General features: G+C 39.4%; 1 protein-coding gene across 2 annotated transcripts in view; it reads left to right on the top strand.

The window, feature by feature from the left end:
- Positions 1-932: 932 nt before the first annotated feature.
- ENOX1 (ecto-NOX disulfide-thiol exchanger 1) overlaps positions 933-25,088 on the top strand; it is a 470,609-nt gene continuing 446,453 nt past the window's right edge. For both annotated transcript variants that reach the window (XM_056109825.1, XM_056109824.1), the window contains exon 1: positions 933-990. The gene's annotated coding sequence lies outside the window, so the exon portion shown is untranslated. The remainder of the gene's footprint in view (positions 991-25,088) is intronic.

The raw sequence follows: 25,088 nt of genomic DNA, 5'->3' as shown, positions 1-25,088 counted from the left end.
GTACAATTTAACTGGTGCCTTGGGTGATGCCTCTTGCTGGTTTTGAGATCATACCATGTGCCATTCCATCCTGCCTCTAGGTCCCCTGATCCTAAACTGGGAGATCCTAAGCTCGCACACTCACATGTAGAGTGTGAGAAGGAAGCAGCGTTGTTAGTATAGGACATGGATGACCTAGTGACACCATGTGAATTAGAGCATGAATGAGAGAGAGAGAGAGAGAGAGAGAGAGAGAGAGAGAGAGAGAGAGGAGAAAGAAAGTAAGAAAGTGTCTGGGCACAGGCAAGGCTGTGCTAGAGAAACCCTACTCCCGCACTGCTCTTCAGTGGAAACTTCACTGTAGCTGACTCTCTGGTGAGGTGCAAAGTAAGTCTAGTAAGAAGGGATATATATGATAACCTTTCAGTACCTGTACTGCAAGCCATAATGTCCAGAAGGAAGAGAGAGAGAGAGAGAGAGAGAGAGAGAGAGAGAGAGAGAGAGAAGAAAGAAAGAGAAAGAGAGAAGAGAGAGTAAGAGAGAGAAGAGAGAAAGAGAAAAGAGAGAGGGAGAGAGGAAAAGAAGAGAGAGGGAGAGAGAGGAGAGAGGAGGTGAGAGAGAGAAGGAAGATAGATGGAGGAGAGGGAGGAGGGAGGGAGGGAGGAAGAAGAAGAAAAATGCCTGCCATAAATTGCCATAAAGACAGACTGGGAGAGGGGCGGTGGAAGAGAAAAACTGGGGACATTAGTGGTGAGAAACGAACTCTGGTGAAGGGTGGGTGTTGGAATATTGTATAATTGAAACAATGTATCTCATGATGATTTAATTTGCAAAACAATACTCAGAATTGTTCCACACTGGTATCACAGATATGGATGCTTCTTTTTCAGGGTCTAGGGCATGCTGTGTGCTGGCACAGCTGTGACTTCAGGCAGCTGACCCTTCCGTGACCGCCTCTGGGAATCAGCAGTTGCTGAGGGGGCTTCACTGTCTCACGTTCCCCACGCCAAGGTCAGTGTCTTCCCCCATCTCTGATGTTGTGTTGGTGTTAGCAAGCTCGCTTCAGAGTCTTGGTTCTAAGGCTGGGCCTCAGTACCCCTCCACAGAGTTGTGCTTTTCATTATCACGGTGAGGGTGAGCCGAGACAGGTGCCTGGTGGCTCACGGCTCCTTCTCTTGGTATTTTGCACCCCTGGGAGAGCTGGGCCATATACCTCTTATTTTTTAAATTTTTTATGTTTTTGATTTTTGGGTCATACCGGCACAGGAGTTACTCCTGGCTCATTGCACTCAGGAATTACTCCTGGTGGTGCTTGGGGGACCATATGGGATTCTGGGAATTGAACCTGGGTTGGCCACGTGCAAGGTAAACACCCTACATGCTGGGATATTGCTCCAGCCCCCATGCATGACTTTTAAACTGTGTTGGAAACACATAGCAGGATACCTAACTTCTTAACCAATTTTAATGGTTCAGTAGTGTGTTGTCAGTCGCAAGTTCAATGAAGCAGAACAGATCTCTAGAACTTATTTATTATCTCTAGAATTTACTAAGCGATAGCACAGTGGTAGGGCGTTTTCCTTGCACGTGGCCGACCCAGCCAACCCAGGTTCGATTCCTCTGCTCCTCTCAGAGAGCCCAACAAGCTACCAAGAGTATCTCACCCGCACAGCAAAGCCTGGAAAGCTCCCCATGACATATTTGATATGCCAAACGCAGTAACAGCAAGTCTCACAATGGAGACATTACTGGGCCCATTCGAGCAAATTGATGAACAACAGGAGGACAGTGCTACAGTGCTAAATAATTTATTTCACAAAACTGATTTTTCTGTTCCTTGATACGCCATTGTCCTCTCCTCCAGGCAGCCACCATGCTGTTTCTTATTTCTCTGTATTTGACAAGTTTAGATCATGTGCGAGTGGAACCTTGCTAACTGGCTTTGTGGCAGACTTATTCTCCAGGTTCATCCATGTAGGGCATGACAGGATTTCTTTCTTTTTATGACTGGACTGCATTCCGTTGCATATGTGCGCTACCCTTTCTTGATTCATCCACATCCATTGATGTGGTTTCAGGTCCTTCCACCCTTGCATTGCTGTGAAGAATGCTGTATGAGCATGTGAGTTCAGATATGCCATTAAGATTCAGATTTCAATTCTTTCATAAAAATACCTAGAAGTGCAATCATTTGGATTTATTTTTAATTCCTCTCTTTTTGGGTAGAGGGGCAGTGGTCTCTTGGAGCCTTGACCACTTGGTCAGTGGTCTTGGAACCACTCCTGGCTCTGTGCTCAGGAGCCACTCCTGACAATGTTCAAGGGACCAAACACTATGCCGGGGATTCAGCTAGGGTCAGCCACATCCAAAGCAAACACTTTAACCCCTGTACTATCTCTCTAGCCCTCTTTCTTTTAATCTCTTAAAGATCCCTATAGTTTGGTTTTTCTTCTCTTGAGGAATCTTCAAATTGGTTCCCTAAAAATTTTTGTTTTCTTTCATTTTTCTTTTTTCTTTTTCTTTTTTCCCCCCTTTTTTTTTGGAGGGGGTAGGTGTCATACCTGATGATGCTCAGGATATATTTCTGGCTCTGCACTCAGGAATCATTCCTGGTGATGCTCAGGACACCATATGGGATGCTGGGGATCAAACGCTTGTCAGCCACATGAAAATCAAATGCTCTACTCTCTGTACTGTCACTCCAGTCCTGTTTTTTTTTTAATTGATAATTGAATGTGATGTGACATATACCCAAGGGTTGATTTGCATCTTTGGAGATTGGAGAGGAGAACCTTTTCTTTACCTATTGTTTGCTTGTATGTCTTTTTGGAGAAATGTCTACTCAGATTCTTCCCATAAATACTGGGTTTAGGTGCCACATCCACAAGTGCTCAGGAATCACTTCTGGCTCTGTCCTTAGGGATGTTTCCTGGTGGTGGTTGGGGTACTATATGCACTCTTATATTGTAATTCATATCATATTTGTTATCTGAAGCGACAGCACAGCGGGCAGGTAGTTTTCCTTGCATGTGGCTGACCTGGGTTCAATTCCTCTGTCCCTCTCGGAGAGCCCAGCAAACTACTGAGAGTATCCCACCCGCACGGCAGAACCTGACAAGCTCCCTGTGGTGTATTTGATATGCCAAAAACAGTAACAAGTCTCATAATGGAGACATTACTGGTGCCCGCTAGAGCAAATCGATGAACAGTGGGAGGACAGTTCTATTTCAGGGCTATATTTGCTATGTAACTTTTTTTTGGTTTGATATTAATTTAGAATTCCTTTCACAATTTAAAAATTTTAATCCCTTGTTACATATGTGACATGCAAGCATTTGGCTCCATATTTTTTTAGGGTGTTGCTTCTTGAGAAGAGATATTTTACTCCTTTAGAAGAGCTGAGGTGTCAGTTCAGTTTGGGACATTGCTGTGCTATTTAGTGCCCAGCAGTGTTCAGAGTTATCAAGGCCACAACCTGTGATGCTGGTTGGTTGGGTGAGGCCATATGGTCCTAGGAATTGACCTGGGGCTTCCTGCATGTCATACATGTACTAGTCATGTACTGGTCATGCCAGAGCCTGAACCATTCTCTCAGATCCATATTTTATCTCGTTTCATTGGTTACTTGTCATTTATTTGTTTCATTTGCTCTCAGAAGTCCTTTAGTTTCTTGTCTTTGTTTTCTGTCTTTGGCTGTTTTTCTAGTGCCATATGAAAAGAATCATTGCTCAGATCAGTGTTTTGAAGGTATTTTGCTGATTTTTTCTAGGAGTTTCATGGTTTTAGTTTTTAAGTTTAGGTCTTTAATCTCTCTTAACTTTTGCATAGAGTTTAATGTAGATCTTTTGCCTCTGAGTATTTAATTTTTTCAACATTTGTTGAATTATTCTTTCCATAGTGTGCATGTAGTCTTAGCACTCTTGTCAAACATAAATTTACTATATATTCTTGAGTCTGTTATTAAGTTCAATATTATAGTCCATTGCTCTGAATCTGTTTTTATGTCAGTACCATACCATTTTAATCACTGTAGCTTTGTAGTAGGTTTTGAAGTCAAGTATTAGTCTTCTAGTTGTTGTTTTTTTTCTCTCTTTAGAGATTAATTTGACTAATCAGGGACATTTTTAGTTATACATACGTTTTAGAATATTTTTAATTTATAAAAAATGTTATTCATATTTTCATAGGGAATGCCTTGAAAATGCATATATAAATATATAGATTGTTTTGTTTGTTAATGACATTTTATCAATATTAAGTCTTGCAGTCAGTGATGTTTTTATTTGTATTTTATTCAAATTATTTAAACAGTATTGCATACTTTCCAGTGTATATGTCTTTCATTTCCTGGCCTAAATTTAATCCTAAATACTTGATCCATTTTGAAACTATTCTGAAGGGTATATTTCCTATTTTTCACTTAGAGTTGCTTTCTATTAGTATAGAGAAAATAAAAATTACTGTTGATCTTGTATTTTGCAACATTATTGAATTCATTTATTATTTCTGTGTTTTGTTGTATGTGATCTTTGGAGTTTTCAACATATGAGGATGTGTCTATCTATTACTTGCTAATTTCACTTCTTCTTTTCTGAAAAATATGCTTTTCATTTCTTTCCTAACTTCTGTCTAGTACTTTCAAAAATATTTTGACTAGTATATAGAGATGTTGAGAATGAGCACCCTTGTTTCTGATCTTAGAGAAAATGCCTTTATATATATATATATATCAGGGCTGGAGCGATAGCACAGCGGTAGGGTGTTTGCCTTGCATGCAGCCAACATGGCCGACCCGAGTTCAATTCCTCTGCCCCTCTCGGAGAGCCCGGCAAGCTACCGAGAGTATCTCGCCTGCACGGCAGAGCCTGGCAAGCTCCCCATGATGTATTCGATATGCCAGACACAGTAATAACAAAGTCTCCAATGGAGACGTTACTGGGCCCGCTCGAGCAAATCGACGAACAACGGGAGGGCCTTTACCTTTACCTTACCTTCATATATATATATGAAGAGGTGAGGGGACCAGGTCCACTCCCACTGATTCTTAGTCCAACCGTGCTTCTAATGTTCTGTGCTTGTCCTGGGCAGGTGCTCAGGGTGGTGCTTGAGTGTCACCACAGCTGTACCTGGTGCACTTGTGGTACTGGAAATAATATTTAGGACCTCACACATACTAGACATGTGTTCCACCACCAACAGGTTTTCAGTTTTTTTTTCCACCAGGTATGAGGTAAGCTTCAGAGTCTTCATATAGGGTCTTTGTTATAGTAAGTTAATTCCCTTGTTTTTCTAGTTGGTTAAAAATTATTTAAATTATGAAAACATGTCAGAATTTGGTTAAATTTTTCACATTAAGTTAAACATTTGATTTTATATATTGAACAGTTATTACATTCCAGAGATAAGCCAACTGTTTATGCATGTTTTCCTTTTAATGTGCTGTTAAATTCAGTTTTCGTGTACTTTACTGAGAATTTTGTTTTGTTCTGTTTTGGGGTCACACCTAGTGATTTTCAGAGAATACTCATGGCTATGTGCTGAGGGAGCGCTCTTGACAGTGCTTGGGGAACCATATGGGATGCTGGGGATCAAACCCAGGTCAGTCGCAAGGAAGTCAAATGTCCTATCCTATGTACTATCAGTCCAGACCCCTTTACTGATGATATTTATGTCTATATTTATCAGAAATGTTGGCCTTTAGTTTCCTTTTCTTTCTCGATATTATGGGGGTAAATCTTTGAGGTGCCACACAATCTGCTTTCTCTTTTCTCTTTTTGAATAGCCCATAATTATGCTACTAATTCTTTAGTAGTAATAATAAAGAAATAATCTGCTCCTTCGAGCTGATGACATGTAGGACACCATCAAAGATGTTATTTCTATTTGTTTGCCATTGAACATCCAATTTCCTTCCAGATCTCAGGCATCAATTCTTTTAGAAGTGTTCTATCCTCTTTTCAGGAAGAGTTTTAAATAGTATTGGAGATAATTTTTATTACACATATTAATACAGAAGTCAGATTGATAGTTCTGCAGGTAGGGTGCTTGCCTTTCATATGACCAACCCTGATTTGAGTACCCTATGTCGTCTCTAAATTCCACAGCAGTGATCCCTGTGCACAGAGTAAGCTCTGAGCACTGCCGAGCTTGACCCAATTCTCCCCTGCTCAAATAAAAACTAAACTAAAATAATAATGTTAATATAATAAACTAGTGAATCTTTGAAATTCTAGAATTTTGCTGTTGCTGTTGTGTTGTTGTTTGGGTGAATCTGTTAGTGATTCAGTGTCCTTACTCATTATAGGCGTGTTCCGAGCTCGTGGTTATTTATGATTCAGTGTTATTTGATAAAAGGGTCTTGGAAGTTATACCCTCTTTTCCCTCAGTTATTAAATTTATTGGGATATTATTGTTTATAGCAAATAGAATTTATTTCTGTGGCATTAGTTGTAATTATTTCCTTCATTTCTTATTTTCTTTCTTTAGTTTAAAGTTTTGCCTATTTTGTTGAATTTTTTAAGACATTCTTAATTTCACTTATTTATGAATCTTTGAATAGAGTTTGATGATATATAATTCATATACCATAAGGGGTATTTATATAATGTATATAACTCAGTGGTTTTTAGTATATTACAAAAGACTTACCATTTAATTTTAGGACATTTTCATCATTCCCTAAAGAAATCTTGACCCTTATAAAAGGCTAGACATTTAAACTATGTAAATGTGAGGAACTTCTGAGAAGCTAATTCTAACTCTAATAAGTGTGGTGAATTTTGAGAAACAATTTTGAGTATAGGTATTATGATAAACTTTTGGAGACTATTGAATTCACACTAAAATTCACTATTTTACTGTTATCAATGAGTGTGAATTTTTATTGTCACCCACAATTTTTTAAGAGCACTTTTGTCACTGAGAAATATATAACATAAAATGTAAGGCTTAATATGTCTTTGTAACTGCCATTAGGTAAGCTTTTTTGACAATATCAATGATGTGAGTAAAAGACATAGATGATTAAAAAAATCATTGTGTTATGTTTATGGAGCTGAGTGAAAGGCACAGATCATAATGTTGCTGATTTATATTTGAAATCATATCATGAAAGTCTAGGTGAGAAAAGTGCTAAGCAGAATTTATTATAATTTATTGGTGACCAAATTAATTTTTAATACAAATTCCCTGGAAAGAAAAGCATTACCTTTTAAATCAACTTAAGAGGAAATTCTTGGGTAAAATCTTTGAGGTGCCACACAATCTGCTTTCTCTTTTCTCTTTTTGAATAGCCCATAATTATGCTACTAATTCTTTAGTAGTAATAATAAAGAAATAATCTGCTCCTTCGAGCTGATGACATGTAGGACACCATCAAAGATGTTATTTCTATTTGTTTGCCATTGAACATCCAATTTCCTTCCAGATCTCAGGCATCAAGGATTCTTTGTCATTTAATACCCTCAAACTGCACTGTAGCACTGTAGTACTATTTCCTGTTGTTCATCAATTTGCTCAAGCGGGCATCAGTAACGTCTCCATTGTGAGACTTCTTGTTAGTGTTTATGGTGTATCAAATATGCCAAGGGGAGTTTGCCAGGCTCTGCTGTGTGGGCGGGATGCTCTTGGTAGCTTGCCGGGATCTCCAAGAGGAATAGAGGAATTGAACCCGGGTCAGCTGTGTGCAAGGCAAATGCCCTACCCGCTGTGCTATCACTGTGCCCTCAAACTGAGAACATACAGTCCATTCAGAATACCTCCTTAGTTTCACTTCTGACATTTTCTGCTGCTTTCTGCTGGACAAGTAGATACTGCGAGTCTGCTTCCTTTGCTCTCCCAACCTGCAGCACACACCCAGGAGTCAGTCTGAGACATGTGTGTCTCTCTGACTTCTTTACCAGAGCTCGGTTTCCAGAGCTAGATGAAAGAGTTATCCTTTGGCTTTTCTTCCTAGTGCCAACTCTGATCAACTCTCCCAAAAACAAATCACCAAGAGTTTTTTAACAGCATTGTATTAACATTTATAGGTAATGATGATGACTGTTGGCAGTGATTAATGGAATATGAATGACTGTAAGAAAAAAAAAACCACTGCAGAATTGGCAAAGTGAGGGAGAAAATGTGTCCACTCTAAATGTGGTGTCAGAATCTTGGAGAGTGCTTAGGTAATCTATTTATGAGGCCACTGCATTAGTAGGCTGGAAAGCATTGTGCCATTGCTGGAATCATGAAGAACAGTAAGGTACTATGCCAGGGACAAGCCCAGGCCTCTGGGCACAGCTCCCAACTGCTGATAGGTTTACTTGTTTTGCAAACTGTACGAGTAATTGGTTGTTAAGTCACATTCCGTAGTTGCTGGCACTATTGTGTAAAGTGGTTTTACAAAAGAAGCATTGCTAGAATGCACTAGAAATGATGATTTAGGGTTGGACTGACTCTGTTGAAATAACCTGAATTACATGTCGTAACATTGTTTTCCCCAAGTGGTTAAAATCACTGACTTAAGATATTTAAAATGTCAGAAATGTATATTCTTAATAAGGTTGGAGATTCAGCCATACTTCAGGGAGTATTGAAAGACTTTATCATCATCTAAGTAGACCTTTGAGACCACATGGATTGTGACTTGATTTCTCTCATTACAAATAAATCCAAAATGACTGATGCATCCCGACATCCTGACAGGGCTGAACCAGATGTGTGACTGAGTCATGTTTGCAGTTCCTTGCCTTAAATCCTTCAGTGTATATTTAGCATTTAGCATTTAAACATTTCGATTGAAGGCTTATTCTTCTAAGCATTCTGTCTCGTGATACCTCACAGATGGATTCATGGAGGCACGTGTATGTCTGGGTGAGCAGAGCAGGATTAAAGAATGGCAGCTTCTCTGGGCACCGTTGTGTAGAGCAGAATATCATTGGTATAAATGGAAATCATGGTGCCTGCTCATCAGGTCCCACTGGGTTAACTCTCCATGCAGTGCTTAGGCAGTTGGCAAGAAAATGTTTGTTCCAGCCCCGTCATGGCTGTGAAAGTACATTAACCATAGGGACTGTTGCCATTGTTGAGCTGTCTGTTTTCATAACAGTTGCAAAAAAGTTTTGGCATGGCTCAACAATCCCTAGCTTTGAGAGTGTTATGCCAAGACTCATCACCATTCTATCTTGAAGTCACCTGAATTTGACAATGCACAGAAATCCTGATAATAGATAATTTTTATATTGATATGATTATTGAAAAATGATTTTTAAGTTGATTTTTCTCTTCGGGAGCATGGGGTGTCTCCAAAGCAGTGTTTAGGAGGCTCAGGGACTCCTATGGGGATTTCTTGGCCAACTTCTTGGTCCAGTGGTGCTGCTCGGGCCCTACAGTACTGAGCATTACTCAGGTCATCCTGGCAGTGCTCACTGCTCACTGACCTCCATGGCCACATCCAGAGGTACTGTGGGGTCTCCAGGGCTACATATAGCAGTGCTCAGGGAGTCGTGTGGTGCTGGGGATGAAACCAAGGTCAGCTGTGCACGGGCTGGTTCATTAACTGCTGTACTATTCTGGGCCTTCTAAATGGGTATTCTCTTATTGAGGTGCCGTTGACCTTATATGCATGTCAGTATATTTGTGTCCATTCAAATTCATCACTGTAATAAGTCAAGTTATCATATATCATTCACATGGAAAACTTTTGGTGGGTTGAGACAACTTATGGGAGAGCACTTGGCCTTACATTTTTGAGGTCTCAGACTCAACACCTTTCCCATTCCCTGGCAATGTGCACCCCACCCCACCGCCACCCAGATGGTGGCTAGAAAGTTCTACTAGTTGAATACCCATATATCCACAATTTAGAGTATTGTTTATTGTGACAAAACTTTTCAGATAAATATTCTCCTACAAATTTTCAAAAATATAGGCTACAAAATCATAAATAAGAGTCACCATCCTGAAAAGTTATTTCTGTTAAGTTTTAAAGCTGTTAATGTACTTTCCAATGATTTTTTTGTTTGGTAAATCTAAATTTCATTTAGAGAATACGAAATGATAAAAGAGACAGGGAATAGTGGGAAATGTTCTGGTAACATCAAAGTAAGCAAACAAACAGAAAGACTTTGGAATCTGTCTTGTAACTCTGCTTACATATCTGTGTAAGTTATCACTGTCTTTCTGAGTCTGATGAGGTTGAAGCTGGTGGAGAGATAGTACTACAGGTAAGGCACTTGCCTTACATGCCATCAACTGTGTTCAGTTCCTGACACTACAAATTGTCCCCTGAACACAGACTTAGTGCTAAGTCCTGAATACTGCTGGTTGTGACCACCTCAAAAAAATAGCTAGAGGAAATAAAAGTGGCATCTTAATTTGGTACACAGATTAACCCTGTAACTTACATTAAAGACATCATCACTTTTAAAAATACAAATAAGTTCTCTGTAATTAAACCTAGCAAATATTGAATAAATACAGCATAAGTTTGAATGGGTCCAAACATACATATTTCAAACTTTCTTTGATATTTATGTGATTTGATCTCATTCTGGTCAATTTTATGTGTGCATGTGTTGCATAAGTGTGTGTATGTGTGTGTGTGTGTGTGTGTGTGAGAGAGAGAGAGAGATAGATAGAGAGAGACTGATAGACAGAAACAGAAAGGGAGAGGATTGGAGAGACAGAGAGCAACATGCATAGGTAAACAGTTTCCTAGACAACACAAGAAAAGTAACCAGATGCATAGGATTAAGTAAGTGGTTCCAAGTTTTGAACGGTTGGAATTCAATTATCACCTGAAAAAATTATGGGATAGTCATTTGAACCATACCTGCTTGTGCTTAGGGTTTTCTCCTGACTTTGTGGTCAAGAATCACTTCTGGGGCTGCTTAAGGAACTGTATGTTGTGCTGGGGATCGAATCTTGCTCAGCTCCACATAAGGCAACACCTCCCCCCCCCCCGTACTATCTCTTTGGCCCTTCACCTGAAAATTTTTACCAAAACATTGCATATATTCCAAGAGCACTTTTACATTTTAATATCACTTTGGAGAAATATCTGGATTGTGTCCTGATGGCCAGGGCAGATGGTTGATATCGTGTGCTGAGAATGGGCACTTTGCTGTTCTCAGCATTTGGAACTCTGCCATGTAAATTTGAAATGCATCAAATAAAATCTTGTCATTTTCATGCACTTATAATAGGGGGTGGCGTTTTAAAACTAGGAGGAGGCTTTAATGTGAAGTCTATTTTTTTTCCTGAGAAAATAACCTTGTTAGTAAAGATGTGTTTGGACCAGCAACTGCACCATATCTGAATCTTTGTCTGGATCAATGGAAGGATGTGGAAAATTCTAATATAAATAAAGTTCCTAAGAGTGTAGCGCATCAAGAGGTTTTTTTTAGATTTGTAACTCATTTTTAGTATTAGTGCTGTTGCACTTTATGTTGTCATAAGTCATGCTAATATAAATTCTTACCACTTTTTGATACAAGTTTAGTATGTGTGCTAGATTTAATGAGAACCTACAAAGAAATTACAATAAAAAGATTCCATGGCATGTTTTATGTTATAAATAAGGAAAGAATTTTCTTTCAAATTGCAGGTGTAAGAGTCTGTGGAATAAATGATCAGAACCTGCTTGCACCGTGCATTATAATTGCATTGCCTGTGCGATGTGAATCTTCTCTGCAGCTTTGTCATTCCTAGAGGAGAGGGAGCAGCTCTGGAGTGATGGGGCTGCTCTTCCTGAGAGAATAATAGAACCTGGGCCCAGAACCATTCATTAACACCCACCACAAACTATAGATATGTAAATAGAGCAAAAGTGATGGTTTTATTAAATCTGCAGCACTAGTGGCATAAGTATTGTGAAAATGAGAAGAAACTTTCCACTATCAAACTATACTGTTACCAATGAGATTTTACAAGTCCACTGAGTGACTTATGTAGGAGTGAAAGAGAAGAGAAAGCTTTATGCACTGACTATACACAAATAAAAAGTGGTGATTTTCAGTTTTATTGATTGGTTGCACATTAAGCCAGCTGGTATCTGTAACAACCTGATTGTTTGTAGGAAAGATAAAGAAATTGGGAGTAGAGTCAGATCAAAGACTGGACTATGGAGAATTAGGTAAAGGGTCTCTAGTTTTTACTGCCTGTTTATGCACATTGTAATTGGAGAAGAACAGAAGGTAACTGGCAGATATTAGAAGGGCTGGAGCTAGCAGTATACAAATTCAAGTGACAAAATTCAAAGGGTAGTGGATAGCTGCAAGCAATAAGAAGTAACTTCTTTTCTTTTCTTTTCTTTTCTTTTTTTCTTTTCTTTTTCTTTCCTTTCTTTTCTAATCTTTTATTTTCTTTTTTCCTTTCTGTCCTATTGAATTACCATGAAATACACAAGAACAAAGTTGTTCATGATTAGCTTCCAGTCATACAATGTTCCAACACCATTGTACCCTTCACCAGTGTGCAATGTCCACAGTTCCCCCCTGCTACCCACTGCCTGCCTCTATGGCAGGCACTTTTATTCTCTTTCCCTCTCTATCTCTCTTTCCTTTTGGGCATTATGGTTTGCAATACAGGAATAGGGATACTAAGAGGCTATCATGTATATCTCTTTACCTACTTTCAGCACTTCTTGCCCAGAGTGATTAGTGCTCATGTCCAACTATTATTATTATAGTAAGTTCCTTCTCTATCATAACTCCCCTCTTCCTCCTACACACTTGTGGTAGGCTTCCATCGTGGATCAGTCCTCCTGCTCCTGGCCCCAGTTTCAAGAAGTAACGCATTCTCCAACTCTGGGAACAGGGACAGTACAGAGCAGGAAAAGGCTTCAGCTATTAACCATGACTTGATAGCAATGTCAGGAAGTTTTGTGTTTGTTCAAAGCCTTTTTCTCATAGAATAGATATTTATATATGTAAATTGAGAGAAATTGGGAAATATCAGAAAGCAGACTCACATCAGGGATATCCATACCCTACCAGTTTGTTCCTCCTTTCATCCATCTGTCAATCCAGTGTTCAAGAACACAAAAGGCAAGTTCCCAGTTAACTCCTATGATCTGTAGTTTAGCTTCTGAGTCATATGAATTTCTAATTACAACTGTGTCATTGTGGACCAGGACACAGGAGGCCCCAAATCACCAAGGGAAAATCTCAAAAAATTCACTATATATTTTGAAGAAAGCAGACACAAATACAATGTATTCTTGGGCAGTGATTCCTTGAAAGAAGTAACCCTCTTATTTATCTTAATGTCCTTTGCAGCACCCAGAATGATGTTTTCCACATAACAGGAAAAATACTTGTGGCATTGAACAGAACAAAAATAATTTAAAGTTTGGAAGGAAAAAATCTATTACTTAAAACACAGTATTCATATTAGTAGGAATTTAAACAACTGTGATACATTATGATTTCCATACTCTTATCTACATTTAGCCTTCAGCATAAAAACTTTTTATGTATTGTATTGAGGGTCCACTACTGAAGTATCTTTGGTAATGAAGAGAATTCCTGAATTCTCTCATGTAGACATGGAAATACACAAGGAGATCCTCAATAATTCTCTGTCTCTCTCCTACTCATGACCCAAGCAAGGATGGAGAAGCCTCTTTTCGATCCATATGTGAGGAAACCACCCCGGTTTTGGAACCACATTAAGTATTTGTAGCAGTTCTGAAAACAGGCTTGGCATTTTGATGCTCTTTCAACATCCTTGAGTGTCTTACATAGTTACTATTAATTCACTGGACAAATATTTAGCTCCTCCAGTGCACTGTCAATCTTCTGGAGAAAGCACGACTAAACAAAAGCAGCCACTGTGAGGCATGTTCTCCTGTGGAGAAGGGCTGTGTATTTTTTGTTGTTGCTTTTGGAGGAGAGTGCTATGAGGTAGTTTGCCTCAGAGGACAAGCGATGTATTTTAGCATTTGCAGACTTCAGTTGATTTCAGTTCCCCAGTGATGATGACGTCACCAAATGAATGTTGGAAAGTGAAGCTGCAGAATCAGCAACCTGGAGTCAAAAGAGCAAGGGAAGGCATCCAAGGAGCACCACACCTCCACATCAGGCCTAATTGTGAGGAGTGCTGTCGTGGGGTAGGCAAGGTGAAGGAGGAAGGAAGAAGGGATCTGTCTTCATGGATTAAGGGCATGGGGAGGGCCTAACAAGGATGGTAACATTTTGGTCAAAGCCAGGGGATGTGAGTGGGCAAATTTGCAGTAGATGCCCAGAGAAGTGAGGAGGAGAGGAGGAGGGGAGAGCAAATCGGAGACCTTGTTGTGAGAAGGTGCCAACCACGCCTGAAGAAAACAGTGAAATCAGCTCAGCTGGCGCAGTCTGAGCAAGAAGACTGAGTGGAGGGAGATGAAGAGAGAGGAATCAATCTCGTGTGGATGCTGCTGGCCATGCCACCGGGAGAAACTCAGATTTCCTCTCAGTCAGTGGGACATGGTAGTAATCTTTGGCAAAAGAATGATAAAGTCTGACTCTTAACCAGACTAAGTGGGTACTGAGCTTAGTGAACAGAGGAAGACGGAAGGGTTGCAGGTGGGACCAGTGTGGGGAGACGGGGTCATCTTGTGGATGTGCTTTGTGCTCATGTGATCTGCTGGTAGGATTGAGGCCTGGCATATGATAGAGAGAGATTAGTCAATATGGATGACAGCTAGGACTTTTATTCTGGAAGTCAGTGAGACCTGAGATTTCCCTCTGAACTTGTGTTTATTTTGTCTTTGTGAGGGAGTCCCTGGTGTTGCTTAGGAACATATAATACTGTGGATTCGAATATGTGCTGTTAAGGTCCAGGAGGATCACTCCACAGTTGGAAGTCTGCCTCATGTGCTGGGGGAGAAGATAGTTGGAATGGAGAAGGGACCACTAAGTCAATGATGGTTAGAGGAATTGCTAGGGATGGGAGATGTGTGCCGCAAGTAGGTAAAGGATCCAAATATGATGGCATCTCAGTATCTGTATTGCAAACCATAATGCCCCAAATAGAGGGAGAATAAGAAGGAAGGTGCCTGCCACAGAGGCAGGAGGTGAGATGGGATGGAGGTGGCGGAAGGGATACTGGGGACATTGGTGTTGGAAAATGCGCACTGGTGGAGGGATAGATGTTAGATCATTGTATGACTGAAACTCAACCGTTAAAGCTTTATAGCTGTATCTCATGGCGATTCAATATAAAAATAAATTTAAAAAAACATGTGGTCTTGTGCTTTGAATTATATTGCCAGCCCCTTTCTTTTTTGCTTTGAGGTTTGAGGTAATTTCTAGTCTTGCTTCTACTGCTCACTAGTGATGCTTTCCCTGGTTTCCCATGTTTTATAAGCCTCACTAGAGAAGGCTGAGCTGTATTGCTTGGGCTGTTATATACCTGGTACTCAGCACAGGTTGTTCAGTAAATATTTGTTGAGTTATTGTTGCTATACCTTTCTCTCTGCTTCTTGTTTCCAGAACTAAGGAATCAAAATAATAATACTATACTGTTGACTTTGAAGTATACATAAAAAATTTTGTATACAAAGCTCATTGTATATTCAGTCTTCAGAAAATGTAAATACATGAAGACTAATGATTTTTTAAAAAATAATATTTATCTATATTATGTACCTCTGTGCTAGGGATCAAACCCAGAACTTAACACATGCAAGGTAGGTTTTCTACCACTCATCTACATCCCGGCCCTTGGTGTGGCATTTATAAAGTTGGTAAGTATTTTGACTATTCAGAAGGGAGTCTCTTTATTAGAAAAGTAATGGTGGCTAAATTTTTGAAAAGAATTTTTAAAAAACTTTTTCCTTCAAAGCCAGCTCTTGAAGAACTAAGAAATAAAGGACTTCCGTGTCTCTAACAGCCATACAAATTAGACAAATCCTATCCAATAAGAGTTAGGCAGAAACATCTGCTAGGAACTTACCATCTACACATAAGCATCTTTTATTGTGACCGTGCTTATTTTCAAACGGTACCTGCTTTGGGCCTTGGAATAAAACTGAAAAGAAATATGATGGTGCTAAAAGTAGATTAGCAGAGACCAAACTGTTTGAGACAGTGCACTTCTGTTGTCATGGTAGCCAAAAGCTCCCAAATAGTTTCTTCCCCCACCCTACCCAGATGTTTAATGTCTATATTAACATGCTTTAAATGGTGATGGAGCCAGATGTGAATGTATTATGTCATTTTTTTTTTGGTTAGTCCTTAACAGTTTAGAAAATCTTTTTAAAGCATAGAGGTTGAATTTAGCTGGGAATAAGCAAGGGAGAATTTGGTAGAACATCTGTTCTTCTGAAGTTTGGAATTTTAAGCTGAATTTGAGTATTCAGTTGCTTTTCTAAATGAATATATTAATTCTGCACATTTTTCAAGAGGGATTTATAGACTCAATTTATAAGAGCCTATCTGGTAGTCGAGACTACAGAATTTGAAATTGTCTATAGGAGTCCTTATTTTTCTTAGGTTATGGCTTTCGTCTGAACAATTCAGGCTAATGATTGGTGAGGAAAAGAGCAGACATTAATATCTATGTAGCTCCTAAAGTTTATTGTCTTAAAAGATCTTTGCCTTAATTGTAGCTTGTTAACTAAAATAAAACATCACTGCACAGAGGAAAGGAACAGATTTTATTTTTCATAGTTGGGGCCAACCCAGAGGGAGACATTGACATACAGAGTTCTGGTTAGCTCCTTCCCTAGGCCCCGGCCCCCTGAGTGTCTTTCAACTAAAGTGCAGTTATGACAGGCTGTCTATTCTCAATAGAGAAGAAATTTACATACAGGTCAAACCATTTGTCTTTGATAGGCATATGACAGTTCCTCTCACCCTGGCTGAATAAGAAGACACATATTTTGGACTTGAGATCATTATTTGCGAGGCTCGGTCCCTCCTAGAACTGAGGAAATGCAAAATCAGTGAATAAAAAATTCATCATAAATTTCTGGTTAGATGGCTCTTGGCCTGGTTTTTACAATTGCTTTGCTCAGCCTCTGTGTCACAGCTCGAACGTAGCTGGACAGAGGGGCTGTAGGAATTTTCAAGGCCCAGAAGGGAAGCCCTACTTCTCTTTATGTCTTACTCAAAAACCTCAGCAAATTCATTTCCTCTGTACCCAATTTTATTTCATAGGCTGTTTAGAAAGTGTAATTGTTTATGCATATTTTATAAGTGTACTTGCCTTTCAGATTTTGTTAAAAATTTTATCTAAGAAAGCATTGCAAGCCAATATTTTCCTGTGAAAATATCCCTGATGAAATTCCAATGACTCCTGGCCATTGACTCTGTGTTCCTATAGACAAAAAGTTGAGGGCCATCCACCTGTTAAAAGACCACTAGACTCTTTTAGAGAAAGAAAATTTAAATATTTAGCTAATCTATATGAAGAACAGTTACCACGAAATGTTTAATATATAAGAGAAAATAGTTATGTTCATTATATATCCTTTTTAGGTGACTACTGGGGGTAAAAATGAAATAGAACAAGGTTTGTTGAATCAGAAAAATCAGATCATAATAATATAACCCAAAAATGGGAGTGGCTAAGAGAAACCTAATATTTGGGGGGATTGGTTGGAGTCACACTCATTAATTAGTGCTTAGGAGCTATCCCTGGCAGTGCTCAGGGGACTATGTGCAGTGCTGGGAATCAAACCAGAGTTGGCTGCATGTCAGGCAAGTGCCTTAACCTCTGTATTCAATCTCTAGCCCCTCAGGAGACCTTTCTGTTGAGTAATGTTTTCTGCTGAACATTACTTCATGAAACTTGATTCTTCCTGGCCCCTTTACCCCAGTTGGCACCACTTCCCCTTCTCACCCAATAGCTAGATAAAATCCTGCCTGTTTTCCCCCATTTTGACCTAGGCCTACCACATTTTCCTTTCAGAGACCTCACTGGTCTCCTCCCTGACTTCAGCTCCAGCAGAGGTGTCTCAGGGCCATCGCTGACTTCCTGCACCCCCAAGTCTAGTAACTAGCTGACTGTGTTATTTCTGACAAACTTTTCAGCATCTCCAAGGCATTCTGGGACTCCAGTCTCAAGAGGAAGTGACTCTGACTAAAAGTCTTTTTTCACCATTTCCTTTTGGATCTGTGGAGAGTTCATCCTGGATACCTCACAGAGTGGAAGTTACCTTCTTTTTAAAGGTTAATGCTGTCAGCAGGGTTTCTTTGAGGTTTTCTTTCTCTGAGCCGCTGTATGTTTGTGTTATCCTACATGGTAGCAGTGAGTTACTTGGAGTTACTTAGTTTTAAACTTGCTAAAATGAAATGAGTGACTCAACTCCTTAATCACTCGTGCCCACATTTTAGGCATTGCCTAGCCACGTAGCAAGTGACTGAGAAGGTAACTAGTGACTCGGGGTTTAACAAGGAGAAGGTTAGATGTCACAGTACAATGGCTGTTCATCTGCTGCACTCCCTGTGTGTGTTGGGAGGGAGAGAGGTCCCTGGGTTGAGACTGAGCAGAGATTCTCCATGGTCGTCTCTTAACACCACCACCCCAGAGTTAATGGTATGGTCGATAGAAGGGCTAGGGCTTCGGCCTGGGTTTGAAGACTTGAAGTAGGAACAGAAGCAGGGGTTGTGAAGAGTAGGAGCAGCAGTAGCAGTAATAAAGAACTGTTGTTTCTCATTTGAACAGAGGGTTTACTTGCCAGGGTTTTGTGCACCTGAACTGAGGTAACAAATGGAGTGAGCCCAGTGACTGAGAGACCTATCGCTCATGGTGAACAGATTGACACTGGGGATTCTATCTCAGCCTCTTCCTACCCCCCCATTGCCTCTTGAACTGAAGTATTATGCAAAAGGATATTCCAGGGATTATTGCTACATTGCCTCCCTCCCCTCCCCTCCCCTCCCCTCGCCTCTCTCTCTCTCTCTCTCTCTGTCTCTCTCTCTCTCTCTCCTTTAAATTCATGTTGTTTGGGGTCCACACTAACTGGTGCTTAGGGCTTTTCAAGCTCTGTGGTGAGAATCTATCCCAGTGTTGCTCACGGGAACATGTATTGCTGGCTGGGAGCACCTGTCCGCAGAGCACGTGCTCAGTGTGTTGATCTATCTCTCTGACTCTGCCTATAATTCTTATTTTTAAAATTTTCACATTTTTGCTTTTGTGTTTGGGCCTTACCTGGCAGTGATCAAGACTTATTCCTGGCCCAGCACTCAAATATCATTCTTGGCAGTGCTTTGAGGACCAATGCTTATCATTTTTAAATGTTTTATTTTAAACAAACATAACTATCCTCATGTGATTATGCTTTATTGAGGAACTTTCTCTTTCCCTCCTTCTCCCTCTCCCTCTCCTCCCCCCACCATCTCTCTCTCTCTCTCTCTCACTCTCACTCTCTCACTCTCTCACTCTCTCACTCTCTCTCTGTATGTGTATGCTTGTGTTTGTGTTTGTATGGTCTACTTTCTAGTCACACTTACACCAGGTAGGCACAGTCCAGCTAATAGCAATGGAGCAAGATCTACTTAGTCACTGCTTGTAGGCACGGGCCAGTTACTGTGATGACATTGCAACTCACACTTGCCAACAATCAAAACCCTCTGTTTGTTGAAAGAATTGCACTGCATATAGGTTGCAGAGAGATGGCAACTCCCTGAAGCGGCAGATCTATCTCTGTGTTTTGGAAGACTGTCTGCTCTTTCCTTGCCTGTAAAGATACTTTCACCCACTTGATCACAATCAGGGCTTCTTGTTGCAGGATGTGCAGAGAAGTATGTTTGTGGGGCCGCATCTCTTGGCTGATCTGGCAGAGATGTCCCTGGATCCAAAGGACTGGAGGGCTGGAATCAGTAGCTGACATTGTAGTCTCAGCCACTTCTTTTCTCCATCACCTTCGACTTCTGTTAGAAAGAGACCATAGATTTGGCCCTGGCAGGTGGAGTTCAGCAAACAAGTATTTGCTTAATATATTTGATTAATATATTCTCACTTTGAATTGAGATTTATTCAAGACCTTCCTCTGATGCTTCAGTTGTTTCAAGAGAGGCATGTGCGGGCATAGTTCTCCTTGTAAGGGGCGGCTTTAGAATTGCAGATCCAAATGCTCCTTCCTAATATGGTTGCCGCCCCACTTCTCTAATTCCTGCTCAGTACTTTATACTCCTCTATACTCTCTGTGTTCTTCTCAAGTACTTGCCTCCACGTAACTTTCAAGGACTTTCTGTTTTTATTCTGAAGGGTGTTGGAAAGAGCCAACTTTGGGGATTTACTGCTTTCCTGAAGATCTAGAGGAGTCCTCCTGTCTTCCTATATTTCTCTTTAGTTCCACATTCCAGCAGTTTAATTTCTGAGCCCAATAGTAGGCAGCAGCTACTACTAAATCAGGTTTTCATTTTGGCTTTTATCCCCAGAAGCACCTAGACCTTCTAGGATACAGAACAGTAGAATCCTTCTCTTAACTTGCAGAAATTGCAAAAAATGTACAGGGAAGTGACTAGGTTAGAAACTACTCCAGGAGGTGATCTCTCAGACGCTAGACTGCTGCTCCCTGCTTGTTATTCACAAACAATTTAAATTCAGTTACACCAGAGGGTCCTGGAATTTGTTGGCATTTATTCTTTTAATATGTAAAATGTTTGCCAAATAATAGTTCCAGATAACTATTGTGATAGTTCCTGATACTTTTGAGAGCTTTAGTGATGTGCTATTTAAGTAAAAATAGTAATTTGCAAAATTATTATTGTATGTGTACCTGGCAAAGAACTAATTATTATTCTTTGAGATGGATTATCAAAGTGCTGGAGAATTTTTTTAATTCACCAGATCTAAATTTTACTTTAAGAGTCTGTGGTTAATATTCTGAAGATAAGGATACTTGTCTAGCAAAGATCAACGCACATTCAGTTGGATTAGTTGTGTCATGAGAGCTGCATTTAGCATAAATTTTAATTCTTTCCATTTACTTTATTTCCTTCATTCATTGCTTGTCTGTGTCAATAATATCTTACAGTAAGATTCATTTTTAGCATAGAATAATCTATACCAATGAAATTTGCTTGCTGGAGTAAAAACATTGAATATCTGCAAAACTAATTTTGTGGAGTTTGACATAAATCACACCAGTAGATATCAATGCCTTGATATTTGCATGAGTGAGTCAAATGGTGTATTCCTTAATTGTTTTTTTCTTTTAGGATTTTATTTTCTGTTGCATTTCAGGGCAGGGTGAATTAAAGATTCCTTATCAGCAGCCACCTGTTGATAGGCATTTACTGTTTTCCTTAATATCGTGAATGAAGACATTTATGAACATAGGGCTGCAAATATTCTTTTTAATTAGAGCATTCATATTTTGGGTATAAATACCTAAAAAGAGTATTTTTTGGGTCATAGACTATAATCTAGTTAACCAGAAGACGTCCACTCTCATGAATTCCTCTTTCCTTTTGTAGATATTGAAATGACTTTTTCTCCCCACTGAGATAAGTGACTAAAACCTCACCAGCCGCACCTTGATAAGTAGAAACAACATTGTGGTCCTGAGTAGTAATTAGCCACCCAGAAGAAAGATGCTGAAATGGTCTTCTGTTGCCTCTCCAGGACCTTCACTGTGATGCTGTATGGCAGTGGGTGTGCCTTCCAGGGCAGAAGGTAGCATCTTTAGATACATTTTTATGGGAACACTTCAAAGCCACAGCTGATATTTTGACTCCAAAAACTCCTGGAGAAGAATTAACTCCATATTTTATTAGCTAAAACCATTATTATCCCATGATCATTCAGCAGGTCTTGTGTGTGGAACCCGCATGCTATGTCTGAAGGCTGAGACACAGATAGGAGGAACTCTGAGACATACATAGTCAAGCTCGAGCTTTGCCCAGAGTTTGTTGCTCACTCCCTCCCCAGTGCCCTTCTTAGACATATAATAACCTTAATGAAATGCCTGAATGTAAAGAAAGGGCACTGTGTGTATTTACATAAGGGATGGTAAAAGAGCATCTGTGTATGCCACCTCATTGGAGAAAGAGACTATTAGCAATAAATCAAATAGTAAACCATCTATGTCCTTTCTCCAGTTTGTTCCCTTCTCTCCTATAATAACAATTCCCAGAGTTATAAAATTCTGCCGTGCAGTTTTACTATGCATGCATACAATTGTAAATGATCTGATAATGTGTTTTTAAACATTGTATAGATGGATTCATACTCTATTTTGCTTATTGTAAACTCAACATTTTTCTGAGATATATCTATGTTAATTTATATAGCTATACTTTATTACTTTACTGTTATTAAATATACTGTTACATTTTTACTTAAAATATTGTTAATGTTATATTGGTGGACAGACACTGAGTTGTTCATAGTTGGATTTTCTTTCTATTACAAATAGCACTGACACCTTCAATCATTCTCAATTCACAGATCTCAAAGTTTCTCAAGGGAATTATTTTAATCATAGGTTTGGTTGGTCAGTCAGTGCAATTGTGCATTTAAAAATGTACTGCTACATTATTTTTGAAGTGGTTTACATATTTGGTATGTAATGAGTTGTAAACTCATGTTCTGTATTCATGTCCACATTAATAAGCCATGGATTTTCTCATTTTCCCTCAATCTTGGTTTTCAAATGGTGCTTGATGGTTTAAATGTGTATTTCTCTGGCTACTGCTTGAACATCAGTTCATAACTTTAATGGCCATTTGTGTTTCTCCTTTGAAATAGATAATTCTGATATTTACAATTTTTAAATTTGATTATTATATGGAAATAATTGTGCATTCAATATAATACCATTGTGAGTTTTAATTTCTTGAGTTTTTGTTTGTTTGGGGGGCCACATAATGTCAGTTTTCAGAGATTACTCCTGGTTCTATGCTTAGGGATCATTTCTCGCTTTGCCCAGGGGACCATTTGAAATGCCAAAAATCAAACCCTGGTTGACACCTTCTAAGGGTCACTACCTCTCTGACTTCTCTTCATCTTTATGGTATATTTTGACTAAAAAAATAATTAGGGACTACAGCAATAATACAGTGGGTAGCGTGTTTGCATTGCATATGGCCGATTGAGTTTGATCCTGTCATCCCCTATGGCCCTCGGAATACTTCCAGGAGAAATTCCTGAGTGCAGAGTCAAGAGTAACCCTTGAGCACCACCAGATGTGACCCCAAACGCGAAAAAAAATGTTCTTATCATTTTTTCTTGTCCACGTTTTACAGCTATAACATATCCATTTTCTTTATCACTTTGTCACGTGCATATTATTACCTGCTCCTTCCAGCCTCTGCCTTGTTCACTGCTTTAATTTATTTCTAGATAAGTTATAATTTGCAATGTAATTTATCATCCTAAGACATCCTTAAAAAATTCTACAAAAAATGTATTTTGTTGCCATTTCAGTGATAGAATGCTTTTTAATAATCTTATATTTTTCTCTTCTTAAAATGTATTTTTGGGGGCTGGAGCTATAGCACAGCGGGCAGGGCGTTTGCCTTCTATGCAGCCAACGTGGCCGACACAGGTTTGATTCCCAGCACCCCATATGGTCCCCTGAGCACCGCCAGGAGCAATTTCTGAGTGCATGAGCCAGGAGTAACCCCTGAGCATCGCCGGGTGTGACCCAAAAAGCAAAAAAAAATGTATTTTTGTTTCTTTCGCCATTTGGAATGTAATTAATTTTTATGTGCATCAGATAATATATAACATCATCAGGGTTCTAAACCAGAATTTATGTTGGTAACATTGAGTACCAAAGTACCATCAAACCTCCAGATGAGGCTTGATTCCTCACCCTCATTTTGTGATATTTGATTATGAGCTCATATTTGGCTAAGGTAAACCTGTGAGAATCTTAAGGAATTTATGTGAAGTGCTATGAACTGAATGACTACTCTTTCCCTCTCTGCCTTATCATTCAGTTCTTCAATTCATGCATTGAAACCCTAATGCCTACTGTGGCAATATCTAGAGATAGGTTCTTTGGGGGATACATAAAATTAAATGGGTCACTAAGAGTGTGTCCCAAATCCAGTAGGACTGTGACCTTTTAGGATGAAGAAGAAATAGGAAAGACCTTTGTCTCTCCCCACTCCATGGGAAGAAGGTTGCCATGTCCAGGTGACCACAAAATCTCTCAGAACCTGGACATGCTAATTTCTTGTCCTCACACTTGTAACTACAAAAACTGTGAGAAAATATTTCCTTTGCTGAAACACCTAGTCTATGGTATTTCTTCATGGAAGTTTAATATGTCTCAGAAAAGAATGTTTTTATTTGTTTCCAGAACAGACTTGCCTATTATTCACCTGGGAAGTGGAGATGTTGTCAGTTTGGGACTGTTTTTGTTTCATTATTTGACCCGCCAGGGTTTTTTGATAGTTTATGTAATGTAGATTTGAGCTCCACACTCATGTGAGCTCTGTTCTCCAATTATAGAACCCAAGATTCTAAGGGGAGACTTATAATATTAGCTTTGTTAATTTAGGGTTTTTTACCCCGTGGGCTGACTGCAGCACATAAGTTTCCTCTTTGTTTCTTCTCCAATAAGTTATATGCTTCAGTTTCATTGAGGTGGAAGTTTCTTCTATTCATGTTGAATTTAGGAGTCTAGCATTGATATAACTCTTTCCCCCACTAGTGTTTAAAGTCATGGGTGCCTGGTTTAAATGTCCTCAGAGACACCTCAGCTGCAAAGATGTTCCTGTCTTTCTGATTTGGGTTAATAGTTTCCATCTTTAGGCTAGCTTCCCTTTGGGGTGGGGGCATCAGCAATATATTTATATGTAAGTTAGCTGTAATTTATCCCATAGATAGAGTTTTTTGACAAGAGAGTTTTCCTGAATATTCCCCAAGTCTGTCAGTGGTTGGAAATATGAGTCTGGAAATACAAAGTGCTTTTTATCTTTAAAATACAGCTCCTGAACAACTTTGTAAATCATGGTGCCTTAAAAAATAAAAATAATTAAAATAAAATACTGTTCCTTTGTTCCTTCAGTCAACACGAGAAACTTGCAGTACTGTTAAGAGACACTGGGACTTAACTTGGTACTGAAAGCAGCTGTTTTGAAATACCTTGCGGTGGATTTAACATTCCATATATCTGTAAGGCGCATCCAAGTCAGTAAGACCCTGTGCCCAAACATCTCTATTCTCAGAGTAGCCCTATTTTA

The sequence above is a fragment of the Sorex fumeus genome, unplaced genomic scaffold, assembly GCF_029834395.1.
Source record: "Sorex fumeus unplaced genomic scaffold, SorFum_2.1 ptg000008l, whole genome shotgun sequence".
In the NCBI taxonomy this organism is placed as follows: Eukaryota; Metazoa; Chordata; class Mammalia; order Eulipotyphla; family Soricidae; genus Sorex; species Sorex fumeus.
This window is presented reverse-complemented; position numbering and strand designations above follow the sequence as displayed.